This window comes from Triturus cristatus, chromosome 7 (genome assembly GCF_964204655.1).
Source record: "Triturus cristatus chromosome 7, aTriCri1.1, whole genome shotgun sequence".
Classification (NCBI taxonomy): domain Eukaryota; kingdom Metazoa; phylum Chordata; class Amphibia; order Caudata; family Salamandridae; genus Triturus; species Triturus cristatus.
The window spans coordinates 1,633,154,143-1,633,167,168 of NC_140590.1; the positions used below are offsets into that span (position 1 = coordinate 1,633,154,143).

The window sequence follows — 13,026 nt, forward strand, 5'->3', positions numbered from 1 at the left end:
TAGGGGGACGGGGCTGGTGAGGCAGCCGGCAGCAGTGGCGGCTCGCAAATACCCCCGCGATAGGCGTTCCAGGGGCCCCAGATTTTCACCCACGCCCCAGGCTTACCCCTCGCAACATACACCACCTTTTCACGAAACATACACCAATCCATGTGTTCCTTCCAGGCCGACACCGCCGGGGGCCTCTGGGATCCCCACAATTGAGCAATGTCACGCTTAGCTATCATGTATCCCAGAGTCACCCACCGCGTCTGCGGAACCGAGTAGTCAGTTGGCTCCCACACATTCAGCAAGCATCTCCTCGCTTCAGGCAACAGCGCGACACGCGTAACCACTCGCAGGACCTCGTGTACACCACGCCAGAATCGCTCCACCTTTGGGCATTCCCACAGAATATGCAAGAAAGTTGCCAAAGCACCACAGCCACGCTTACACAGTCCATCCTCAGCAAAGCCCATACGTAGAAGCCTCGGCCCCGTCACGTAAACCCGGTGGAGGATCTTAAGCTGGACGAAGCGAAGGCGAGCCGGGATGGCCACCTCCTTCGGAGAGGCCACCGCGGCAATCCAGTCCTCGTCGTCCAATTCCAGCCCATCGGCAACCCAGGCCTCGCGGAGGCCAGTCAGCAGGCCCGATCGGTCGTTGATCAGTTTTTTATATATAAGGGAGATCGTGCTGTCTGGGACATGGCCATCCAGCACTCTGTCCTCCAGGGGGGAAGACTCCGGAATGGACGCGACATCCGGGAAGACGGAGCCCAGCGCGTGGCGGACTTGTAAGTACCGAAAGTACTCACTGCCTTGCAACTGAAACTCCGTTTGCAGCGTCTCGAAAGTTTTGAATCCCCCCCTCGTCCAGAGATCTCCCACTGTGCTGATACCGATCGTATCCCACTTCTCGAAGCCCTTCGAGGTCCACAGGGAGCCCAACCTCGCAGACGCATATAGCGGTGACGCCCGGGTCAAACGGTCCTTCCACCCCATAGCTGCGTTAGCCGCGTGCCATACACGCACCATGACACGCGTCGGTCCCGTCAGGCGAGGGTCCGGCGCGCCAGAGTAGAGCGCTCGATTGTAGTCGCCACCGGGCAGGAGCATCTTGTCCATTTCAAATGCCGGGTTCAGGGCGGGCCCGTAAAGGCCATGATTAAGCGCAGCTAGCTGGGAGGCCCAGTAATACCGTTTGATATCCGGGAGGGCAACCCCCCCATCGTACCACGGGAGCGTCAATTTAGCCAAGGCAATACGTGGCCTCCCGTCCCAGAACAGGCGACGCTGCAAACTCTCCACCTCACGGAAGTAGCGCGCCGGGACCAAGTCCATAGTGTTCTGGAGAGCGTACAGAAAGCGCGGCAACGACATCATCTTAAACAAGGCCGCTCGGCCGAGCGGCGAAAGCGGAAGACGCCGCCAACGCACCACATCCTCCTTCAAGCGCTGGAGGGGGGGCAGCAAATTCCGCTCGTAGCGGGCCTCCGGGTCCAGAGTAATATATATACCCAGGTACCGAAACCCCTGGGAGGCAATCTGGATCGGACAGTCCCGTGGTAGGACCGGAGCCTCCCCGGCAAGCACATATACACAGGATTTCGCCCAGTTGATGACGAGGCCTGAGTTGCGACCGAATGAGCGCAAAACATCAACTAGGACGATCAGTGATTTACGCGGGGAGGCGAGATATAGAAGGATATCATCAGCGTAGAGGGACACACGGTCCTCATGCTCGGGGGTCCAGCGGAGACCACGGATGGAAGGGTGCCACCGCAGCCACTCCGCCAGGGGCTCCAGGGCCAGTGCAAACAGGAGAGGCGACAGGGGGCAACCCTGTCGCGTGCCCCGTCCCAGTGCGAATGGGGCCGAAACTCGTCCATTCACCACCACCTGCGCCAATGGGCCGGAATACAACAACTTGACCCAGCCGATGAAGCCCGGTCCGAAGCCAAACTTCGCCAGCATCGCCCAAATGTATGGCCATTCGAGCGTATCAAACGCCATGGTGGCGTCCAAGGACGCCAAGATGGCCGGTTCCCGCACGAACGGGACACGCGCGAGCACCCCGTGCAAGCGTCGCAGATTAAGGGCCGTGTTGCGATGGGGTATGAAGCCGGACTGGTCTTGGTGGACCAAATCGCCCACCACGCCGACCAGCCGGTTGGCCAGCACCTTGGCGAGGATTTTGGGCTCCGCGTTCAAGAGCGAGATAGGCCTATAGGATGTGACCCGCTCACGGGGTCTCCCCTCCTTGTGGATCACCACGATCGTGGCCAGACGCTGGTCCGGCGGAAGGGAACCCCGCGAGCGGGCCGCCAGGAACATCGCGCGCAGGTGGGGCGCCAGTACATCTGGTCGCAGCTTATACAGCTCGATAGGGATGCCATTGGGGCCCATGGCCTTGCCAGATGCGACCGAGCGGATAGCAAGGGCAATTTCGTCCGAGGTGGGAGGAGCATCCAGCAGATCCCTGTCCTCCCCCGAAAGGGAGGGCAGCGCGATGTCCCGAAGCAGGGCATGGGAATCCTCCTCCGAGCAGGGAGAAACCGGGGAATACACCTCGCGGAAATAATCCGCGAAGCAGGAGACAATGGCGTCCGGCTCGGTGACACACACACCATCCATCCTCTCGATCAACGGAACCACACGACTCGCTCTCTCCTTTTTGTCCAACCACGCAATCAATTTACCAGCCTTATCACCCACATCATACAGTCGCCCCTGCTGCTCTCTACTGAGGCCCCTGGCCGCCTCCGTGACGAGGGCCCTATAAGCCGCCTGCTTAAGGTGTAGAACATGCAATGTGGCATCCGTCACCCCGCTCCCCAGGTCACCCTCTAGTTCAGTAATTTCGGCCTCCACCCGGGTTACCTCCTCCCGCTCGCACCTCCGGGCATGGGAGATAAAGGAGAGGGCCTCCCCTCTGAGAACTACCTTAAAAGCCTCCCACAGGGAGATAGCCGAAGGGACAGACCCCACATTCTCCTCAAAGTACCGCTGCAAGGATTTGATCAATTCGGCTCGAATAGTGGGGTCGCGCAGGTACCAGGCATTGATTGGGGCTACCCTGCCCTCCCCCCTCGGGAAGACATCAAAGTGCAACAGTAGTGGGGAGTGATCTGAAATACCCCGCGCCAAATGGCGCACCTCTCCCACTCTCCCAGCATAGGCCGCAGGGACAAGGACATAATCTAGCCGCGAGAGGCTACCATGGGCACCCGAGTGGAAGGTGTATTGCAGCTGCGCGGGATGCTTTAGTCGCCAGCAATCCACCAATCCTAGTGTATCTAAAAGGCCGGACAGCCACGCCTGTGCCCGGGGGAGGTCCCTGGGGGGATGACGATCCATAGACCCAGAAGCCACCGCATTGAAGTCCCCCCCAACTACCAGAAGCCCACCCGGGAGGTCAAGGAGGAGGCGCCCCAGGTCCGCAAACGTGGTAGATTGCAACCCCGGCGGAACGTACACTGATACAAAAACGACCACTCTGCCCTCCATTCTACCCACCAAGACAGTGTAACGTCCCCTCTCATCATGGCGCACCTCATCAATCTCCAATGGGAGCGAGTTCTTAATCATGATGCCCACCCCCCGCGAGCCCGAAGTGAAGCCCGAATGGGCCACCAAGCGATAGCCTCGCCGATTCATGGCGTGAAAGGAATTACCTATAAGGTGTGTCTCCTGCAGGAAGACCACATCTGGTGAAATTCGTTTCAGATACTGCAGGACCACACCACGCTTAATCCTATCCCCCAGTCCGTTAACGTTCCATGATAACACAGTCAAATCCCTACCCCCCATCATATCTGGAAGCCATCCGTCGTCCCCCAAAGAGCATCTCGAAAACAACAATACAGTAAAGGGTTCGCCTTGCGGTGCAAACAAACAACACCCCACCCCCGCCCACCCATCCCAACAGAACTCCCCCCTCCCTGCACCCCTGCATGAGCCCAGACAGCCCCCCCAAAGTGCAGTGTGCCTGTCGCCCCATAGACAAAAAACTAACTAGTCCCCCAGAGGAGGAGGGAAAGCCCCCAATGGACCCCGTATGACCTCCATAGGAGGGGAACAACACGATCAGTGAATGGTAACCGGAATGTTGTCCAGAGCAAGGCCTACTATTCACCCCTCAGTTCTGATCCGGCGAGCCCTCCCCGCCAACCGCACCCCCCCCACCCCCCCGGCCCCGATCCCCAGGCAGAGTATCCAACCAGTCCCCCGCCGCCTCGGGACGGTCAAAAAAGTGCGTGCGACCATCCACCTCCACCCTCAGCTTAGCTGGAAAAAGCATTGAGTACTTAAGGTTCAGGTCCCGTAGGCGACGTTTAACTCCGAGAAAACTCAGTCTCTGCTTTTGGACCGTCGGAGTAAAGTCAGGGTAGAAATTCACGTCCATATTATCGAGCTTGACCGGTCCCTGTAGCCTGGAAGTCTGCAGGATAGCGTCTCTGTCCCGAAAGTTAAAAATCCGGGCAATGAGAGGCCGCGGCGGGGCTCCGGCCTTAGGTCTTCCTCCGGGGACCCTGTGAGCACGTTCCACCGCAAAAAGTTTACTCAGCCCCCGGGGCTGGAGACGGGTGAGGATCAGGTCTTCCACAAACAAATCTGCCGCCTCCTCCTCCCGTCCCTCCGGCACCCCGACAATGCGAACGTTGTTCCTCCGGGCCCGACCCTCGGAGTCCTCCAATCGACGGTCCATCAGGGCGCTCGCCTGGCCAAGCCGGTGCACCTCCTTTTGAAGGGCCGCCACGTCTGTAGTGAGACCCGATGTAGTGTGGACCAGGGAATCGACCCGGTCATTTGTTTTAGACAAGTCGGCTCTCACCAGGCCCACATCCACCAGGGCCGAGTCTATCTTCTGCGCCAGAGTATCAAAGCGCTGGTCCACCGAGGCCTTCATCTCGGCAATGGCGCCCATGACGTCCCGGAGGGTCAGATCCGCGGGCTGATCAGACGCCTCAGTCGGGCCCGCGGGGGATGTACGCGGTGCCTCTGGAGATCCCTTCTGGAGGGTGTAGCGGTCCATGCTGTTAGACTGATGTGCCGGGCCACGGCGGGTCGATTTCACCTTTGCCCGGTCGCCATCTTGCTTTGTGGACATGTCGCACTCCCAAAGTCGTGCCAATCTCCTCGAAAGGGCCGATAAACCAGTTCACGGGTTCCGGGGGGGGGGGGTGACCACTGGACCGCAGGACAACTCACAGCCGGCGGGTCAGCCGGGCACCGGGACAAGACCACACCACCGCACCCCGCTCCGCAACCCTACCTCGCTTGAGGGCAAAAGCGAAAGTGAAAGCGCGGGGTACGCGAGTCGCCCAGCCCTGCCCGCCGCTGTTGTTCGCTTTGTCCCCGGATCGCCCCACAACTCCAATCCGGGGGGCCGGCGCGGAGAAGGCCGCAATCTTCGATCGGTGCTCCCACCGGTGTCCGGGGTCAGATTCGAAAACGGAAAACGGGTGCCGCCTCAGCTCGGGTACACAGACACAGTCCCCTCATCAAAGACAGGATATAATCAGGATTAATTCAGGAGGTCGCGGAGGTCCTCGGGAGCTTCGCACCTACGCGGCCATCTTGGTTGCGCGCTAGGCTCCTCCCTCCCTTTTGCCTTTCTTAATGTCATGACCTTTCATTCCATCTAGAAATTGCCATGAAGAATACAAATATTGCATTTGTTCTTTCCACGCTTCTGAGCCTCAATCTTTATTCTTTAATCTTTATTCAATCTTCATTTATATTTGTGGAGAGCTCAATGAGTTCAAAATTGACATATTTTTACTTCATTAGGAGTTAGAAGTTTTCAGGTTTGTTTTCATAATAAGCCAGGGATTTTTGTGGAAAATATTTTAAGTTGATATCGTTTTTACCATTCAGGTTTTCTACACTTCACTTGGAAGGTCCTGAATTCAGGAAATCCGCAAAAGCACAGCTCTAGAGCTGACCCCATGGTTAAGTCTAGGGCTAGAACTGGCTTGACATCCATGCATCCAGAAGGTTCTAAAAATCGAAATTCTGTGGCCCACCCCAGATTTGGTCTGGGCTAGAACTGGGTCAGTAGCCAGGATACCCAGTTAATCCAGGTGGTGAGCCACAAAATAGATGCAGAGCCTGAAGACATTTTCATGTATAATAATCTTACACTCTAGAACTTTGCTTTTATGGAACAGGTTCCTTCTCTAAATGTAATTAGGGCTCCTAGTTTCCGTTTTTACTGATTTTTACAAATAAATACAGACAGAAAACCATTTATTTTCCTGTCTGTATTTATTTTTAAATACAGAAAAATACAGAAAATAAGCCTTCTTTGGATGATTTTTTTCTACTTGCAATAATGAGTGCCAAGTCAGTAGGTGTAGAGATTCAAAGGTAGGGAAGATGAAAAAAGATAATAAATGTCCTAATTAAGCTTAATTAAGTGCAGATCTACAGTTATTTACGCTATTCTACAATGCAAGTGTGTTTAGATAAGGCCATTGCACTGTATTCTGCTGTAACCTTTTGAACATTCAAATGTGAGTATAATTTAGCAGTTAAATAAATGTGGAAAAATACCCTTTGCACATTCATTTATACAGAAAACACAAAATAAAAATGAATAAATACAGAAAATATTAGCAAAACATAAATACAGATAAATACAGACAGAAATGTCAAAAAAATAAATACCATAAAACCGGGAGCCCTAAATATAATACTGGTTGTGTTTGTGCTGTTCCCAAGAGGCAGAAGAGAAGGTCTGGAAACCAGATGAGACTATTAGTGGTTTCTCTCAAACTTCTTGTTCCATGACATCAGCTGGACAGTTCGAAGGCAGGGCAGGCAGGGCTCACACCTCTACCCTTACATTCAACAGGCTGAAGAATGGAAATTCTTTGATGTTTTGGGAAATATTTTCCAGGCAACATGTGATGATAATGGACATAGCTTACCAAAGCCTTACTGCAATATGTGATCAAGCTAAATCCAAAGGCAGTGTAGTTGGGTCTACAGCTAGACAGCAGCCATGCTAAAATTCTCATTTCTGATGAATACTTCTTCTTGCAGATTGCACACCTGTTGACTATCCCCTGGTGGCAGAATGGATCCAGAAACCTTTCTATAGTTATCATGAACTGGGAGGGGACGTGGGTCCATGTTGGTGCTGGAAGCGACGTCATTGTAGCCATAAAGTGCCTACCCCTGCACACTGACTTAAGTTTCCTATTTTTTGCCACCTTGGCACTGATCCAGATATACTCCTTGTTTTTTTCACTTCTGGTGATTTTACTCAGAGATGTTTTTTCTAATTTATTATTTCCCAGTGCAGTCCTAGGCAATGTCAACTTCAAAGAAGCCAGTATTCAAACCCGTCTGTGACTATAATGAGCAGATGTCCAATCAGACCTCCAGGAGTTCTGAATGTGGTGCATGGGGTGCGGTCATGATTCAAGATTGTTCGAGAAGTGCGGCCTTATGCACCACACAATGCCATGAAGGAGTACAAGGCCAAACTTTTAATGTCCTGTGACGAGCATCTTGCAAGTCACGCTCTAGTTTGAGGTCTCCAAAAAAATCTCACTTTTCTCTCTTGTCTTGTGTTCTCTACAAGAAACAGAAATAAATATAAGGAAAATACATAAGAAGAGGGTGGCAATGAAAGCTCACCTAGATACCGCTCAAAGCCAAGTGGTAAGTCACCTTGACGCACTCCACCTGCAGCAGTGGTCAGAATTAGAACTGGTAGATATCAAATTGCTCTCAAGGATCTTCTTCTTGCAAAGAAACCCAGAGGATAGTGGAGGAGGAGAGGTACAGTGTGGAATAACAAGCAACCTCCTTACGCCAGTGCTATTGGCAAACAATGCATGATACCTTTTGCACAGATTTGGATCCAATTCAGATACCAGATGTGGATTGCTGGCATCCTCCCTTTTCCAACACAGTGTATTCCTTGGCTCTACAGATTGCACTGGATATGTCCCGAGACACAAATGGAGTATCCCTTGGGACCAGCCTGTCTGCAGGTCGCTTCTTTTCACAATGTCCTCAGGAAGGCAGACAAAATGCTGCAGTTTCCACTCTCTAGTGTGGAAGCCGGAGCAAACATCCTGACAGAAGTCCTCCAGCCATCCACATCAGAACCTCTGCTGCTCTTCACTGAGTCACCAGTAAATGCTGCCTGTGAGAATCCCACACCAACTCCAGCTGTGAACTGCCACATAGCTATGAGACATAGGGACCTGGCCTTTTATGTCAGTGCTTTTTCCCCTGAGAGCCTAGTTGTAGAGGCTTCGTCTTGCAGAGAGTAATACCTTTCCATGTACTAATCAGTCTAAAAAACACAAGGAGGGGGGGACTGGGAGCAAATGGAAAGAGAGGTCCAGTACCCGAACTCCCAAGGCTCACGTTACAATCACTGGAGGGTAGCTGTTCCTAAAAGGAAAAAAAGCAGGCCTATTCGATCACTGGAGGGACTAGTGAAAGTGACTATCTCAGAAGAACGGTAGGATGAGGTAGTCTCAGAGGGGGACTTCCTCCTTTTTGAAGAAGTGTCCTCACATTCCCCAGCGGATGTCATGCTTCATCATCGGGCGTTGCTCCTCGTGGGAGAGGGGCAGCAGTCCCCCACGGGCCCTGCGAGAGGGCTCTTTATCGGAGATCTTGTGGAGAAACGCCGCAGTGGTGAGTGCGGGTGTGTGGGGAGTGACATGAGTGACTTAATAATACCGCATTGGTACCCTAAGAAAACTTTATTCAGGGGTCCGTGTGGTATGGTTAAAACACTGGCGACAAGAGAAGACCTCTTGATCTAGTAATCAGAGGAGTGAGTATTTTCCTTCTGCTTAGTCTAGGTGATAGTGGTGGTGAAAGGTAAATACATTTAGGTCGACATGTTTTCACACACCCGCACTCACCACTGCAGCGTTTCTCCAAAAGATTTCCGATAAAGAGCCCTCTCATGGGGCCCGTGGGGATCTACACCCCCACGAGGAGCAGCGCCCAATGATGAAGCATGACATCCGCTTGGGTGTGTGCGGGCACTTCTTCAAAAAGGAGGAATTCCCCACCTCTGAGACTACCTCATCCAACAGTGCTTCTGAGATAGTCACTTTCACTACTCCCTCCAGCGACCGAATAGGCATGTTCTCAGCAGCCCTGCCTAACAGGGAATCAAGACATCGTAGGTAGTATTGAAGAAGGTATTCTCAGACGGCAGCCTAGTATGGAAGACCGTATTCTCAACCAGCAGCTTAGCCCTGCGTTCTCTCAACACCCTGTGGAACATGACTGCTATGGTGATGCTGATATTGCCGTATCATATTAAGGATTAATTTACTGAGGCGATCAAGAAGGAAAAAGATTCCACATGGCACATCATCTGAACGTGCTTCAGTACTGTCGACAAGTGGCCAGTGTCCTGGGCTCGTCAGTGGCCTTATGCAGGCCTGCATGACTCTGGTCATCTGGGTTCTCTGGCGATGTGCATGCTGCACTTATGGATATGTTATTCAATGGGATGTGTCTCTTCAGAGACCATGCTAACGTCACCTTAAAAAGATACAAGGTGGGCAGGGTAACGGATTATTCTATAGGCTTGCAGTCGCCTACCAGAGACGACCTACAGTTTCGAAAGTTTTGTGGCTTCTCAAAAGGCTTCAACTTCTGCTAACTTCAGACCAGGCGCGGCCGGCATGGCTCGCGGGTGGTGGGGGCGTGTGCGGGGCGACGGGGGTTGCAGGGGGTGTCGCAGGGTTTAGAATTTTATTTTTTTAACTTACCTCGAGGCCAGTTCCCATGTCTTCTGTGCTCCTGCTCTCCTGAGTTCGCTTCCAGGAACAGGAAGCAGGCAGCCAGGCTCCCTCCCCTAAGCCAATCGCAATGCTGCAAAGCAGTGTTGTGATTTGTCTGAGTGCCGTGACAAGGTGCTCAGCCAGGGGCTGTAGGGGAGGGCATGTAGAACAGGGAAGTGCGCATGACTGGTTTGGGCGGCCCGAGAGTGCCGACCAAACTGTCATTGCACACTTGAGTGGGCAAACCACTCCTCCTCTGCCCTACTCCGTGAGCAGAGCAGCCCCAGACAAAGGAAACATAACATGATAATAACAAAGTTATTATCATGTTATCTTTCCTCTTCTCACACTGCTTGAAAGCAGTGGGGTGACGATCCTCCGCCATAGCGGAGGAACCGCCACTGTTTCAGACATGTGCAGAGGCAAAAGAAGGGTTTGTCAAACCCAGAAGTCCCCTCCTCCTTGTCTTCTCCCACACCACCAGGACAGCCACATTAGCTTGCCCTGGAAAGGAGTATGGGAGGACTGCAGGCCTGAATGACCATAACATCGGATCAGTGGTACCTCCAATTAGTAGAAAAGTGGTATGCCCTACCATTCCAACAGGCTCCACCCATAATTATTCTCTCAGTCCCTTCTTTCCGAAGACCAGCTTCAGATCCTGCAACAGAAGGAGACAGTCTTGCTGCAGAAAGGAGCAGTGGAGTTCCTTTCAGAGCAGAGAATTGGGCAGGGGTGCTCTTTTAAGTACTTCCTGGTTCCCAAGAAGGATGGCGGCCTTTATAAGATCCTAGACTTCAGGGTCTAGACCTTGCTATTGCGCAAGGAAAGTTCAAGATGTTGTCCTTTGCTATGGTTCTGTTGGTACTCAAAGTCACTGCCTTAGCTAGTATGCCTATTGAGATACAGGATGATGTAGACAAGTAGGCAGAAGACTTTGCAGCCTGGCTGGTGGCAGCTGCTGATATGGTAGCTCCTTCATGGGAAGTGAGGCTGAGGAAGATCACCCCCTCTGCCCCTTGGTTTAATGAGATGCTGAGAGCCTGTCGCCATCAAGAGCGAGCATGAAGGAAGAACTATGATGAGCATGAAAAAGCTGCTCATAAGAGCAGGATTAGGGAATATAAAGAAGCCCTCAAAGAGGAGAAATCGCTATATTGCACAGGTCAAATTGATTCAGCTTCTACTAAAGAACTCTTTGAGGTGGTGCAACAGCTCTCTTTTCCTCCATCGGCTGGAGATTTTGATGGCTCTCTAACTTTTTGTAATCAGCTGGCTTATTTTTCCAGCTCAAAATCACCAACATCTATGATGAACTAGAAATATGTAAACAAAATAAATACATGCAGCAGCCCCTAGGTAGTAAGCCAAAGTTGAAACCTATTCCTACTAGACCTAGAGTCCAACTCACTCTCAGTTGTTTCATTTCTTACCCCTGAAATGGTGGAACAGTATTTTGTGAATACCAAATCAGGTTCACCCCTGGAACCATGTGAACCTGCAGTTTTGCATATGGCAGCTGGCTTTGTTGCTTGCTCTTGCTTCCTTAATGAATAAAGCCATCTCCTCTGGCTGCTATCTGCAACTCTGGAAGAAGGCGGCGATCATGTCTCTTTTCAAAAAGCCCAATCTCGATAACAAAGATCCTAAAAACTATCTCCCAATCTCATTACTCCCGCTTCCTGATAAGATTCTTGAGAGCCATCTTAATGGTTCCCTGATGGAGTTTGTGGCTACCTGATGGAGTTTGTGGAAGATCAAGGATGGCTGGATGCATCTCAGTTCGGATTCCAGAAACATCATGGAACTGAAACCACACTCGTTGCAGCCACAGACCATGTTAGGCGGTTAGTTGATAAAGGGTAAGGCGCAGCTCTGATTTTGTTAGACTTGTGCGCGGCCTTCGACACCATCTTCCCTTCTCTGCTAGTTGAACACCTACACAAAATGGGCATTACGGACAGGGCTCTGGCATTACTGTAATCTTTTCTTAAGGATCGCTCCCAGAGGGTGATGCTAAATCAGAATCATTCGGATGTCTTTTCCCTGCCATGTGAGGTACCGCAGGGCTCATCTGTGAGCCCTATGCTATTTAATGTTTACGTATCTCCAATTCCTAGTATCATTCGTTCCTACGGGCTGTATGCCCTATCTTATACTGACGACACACAGATCATTGTGTCGATCCCTAAAAACTCGGCAGCCACCACTGATACCTTCTCCCACTTTATGGGTGCACTCGCAGGCTGGATGGAAAGCAATTTCCTTAAATTAAACTGGGAAAAGCCGAGGTGTTTCTCTTTGGGAAACAAGTCTCGATTTGGAATGATAACTGGTGGCCAGGCATCCTAGGTGCTCTGCCTGTTCCTGTGGAGAAGGCCAAAAATCTTGGAGTAACTCTAGACAGCAAACCTTTGCTTAATGGACTGGCCAATTGCACAGTAGCAACCTGTTCTGGCTCATTAGGAAGTAAAAGAAAATTTTACCTATTATTCCCGTCTCAGTGAGGAAACAGGTGGCTCTGGAATTGGTCATGTCCAGAATGGACTACTGTAATGCCCTATATCTGGACCCCAACATGGGCACCCAGGCAAAACTGCAGGTAGCACAGAACGCTCTTGCTAGAGCGAGTCTTGACATCCCGGAGTGCCAATCTGCTGCTGCAGGACTAGGCAAGCTGCATTGTCTCCCCATTAGTAAAGTTTAAAGCAATCTGCATTGTATGTTAGGCTCTCTACCAAGAGAGTCCAGCTGGGCTCAGGGAGATGTTCCACTGGTATATTCCTGGCAGAAATTATTGGTTCAGCCCTCTGCAATCTCGTTACCCTGCTTAGAGTTCGCAAGAAGAGATGGGGGGGGGGGGTGCAGAGCCTTCTTGTTTGCTGCTGCAAGACTTTGGGACTCTCTCCCACAGTCTTTGACTAAGATCATTGGACACCTGCCTTATTGAAAGGCACTCTAGGCCTGGCTGTATACGTTTTAGGCAGCCCCTACTAACGCACACAGGTTGAATGACCCTTGGCTGCTGGCTGACTGCTGTACTTTAGCACCTTGATGCCTGTGGGTAATTGTTGCGCTTTACAAATATCAATCAAATTCAATCAAAGTGGAAGCCATGATGGTGTCCCCAGACTTGCAGAAAATGTGTTTCCATATATCGATCCTGCAGTCTCACAGAAAGCAGCTGTGTTTTATTATAGGGTCCATCATTACCCTCTGGCAGTCCTCCCATTCAGGTTGACATCAGCGGCTCAAGCCATCACCAAGAT

The 13,026-nt window shown here is 51.7% G+C and overlaps 1 protein-coding gene and 1 long non-coding RNA gene across 2 annotated transcripts in view; one reads left to right on the forward strand and one right to left on the reverse strand.

Moving 5' to 3' along the window:
* Window positions 1–13,026, forward strand: part of LOC146812590 (uncharacterized) — a 102,381-nt gene that overhangs the window by 15,767 nt on the left and 73,588 nt on the right. The window lies entirely within an intron of this gene.
* The window catches only part of RGS19 (regulator of G protein signaling 19), a 348,792-nt gene that overhangs the window by 3,851 nt on the left and 331,915 nt on the right, over window positions 1–13,026 (reverse strand). The gene's annotated exons all lie outside the window — the stretch shown is intronic.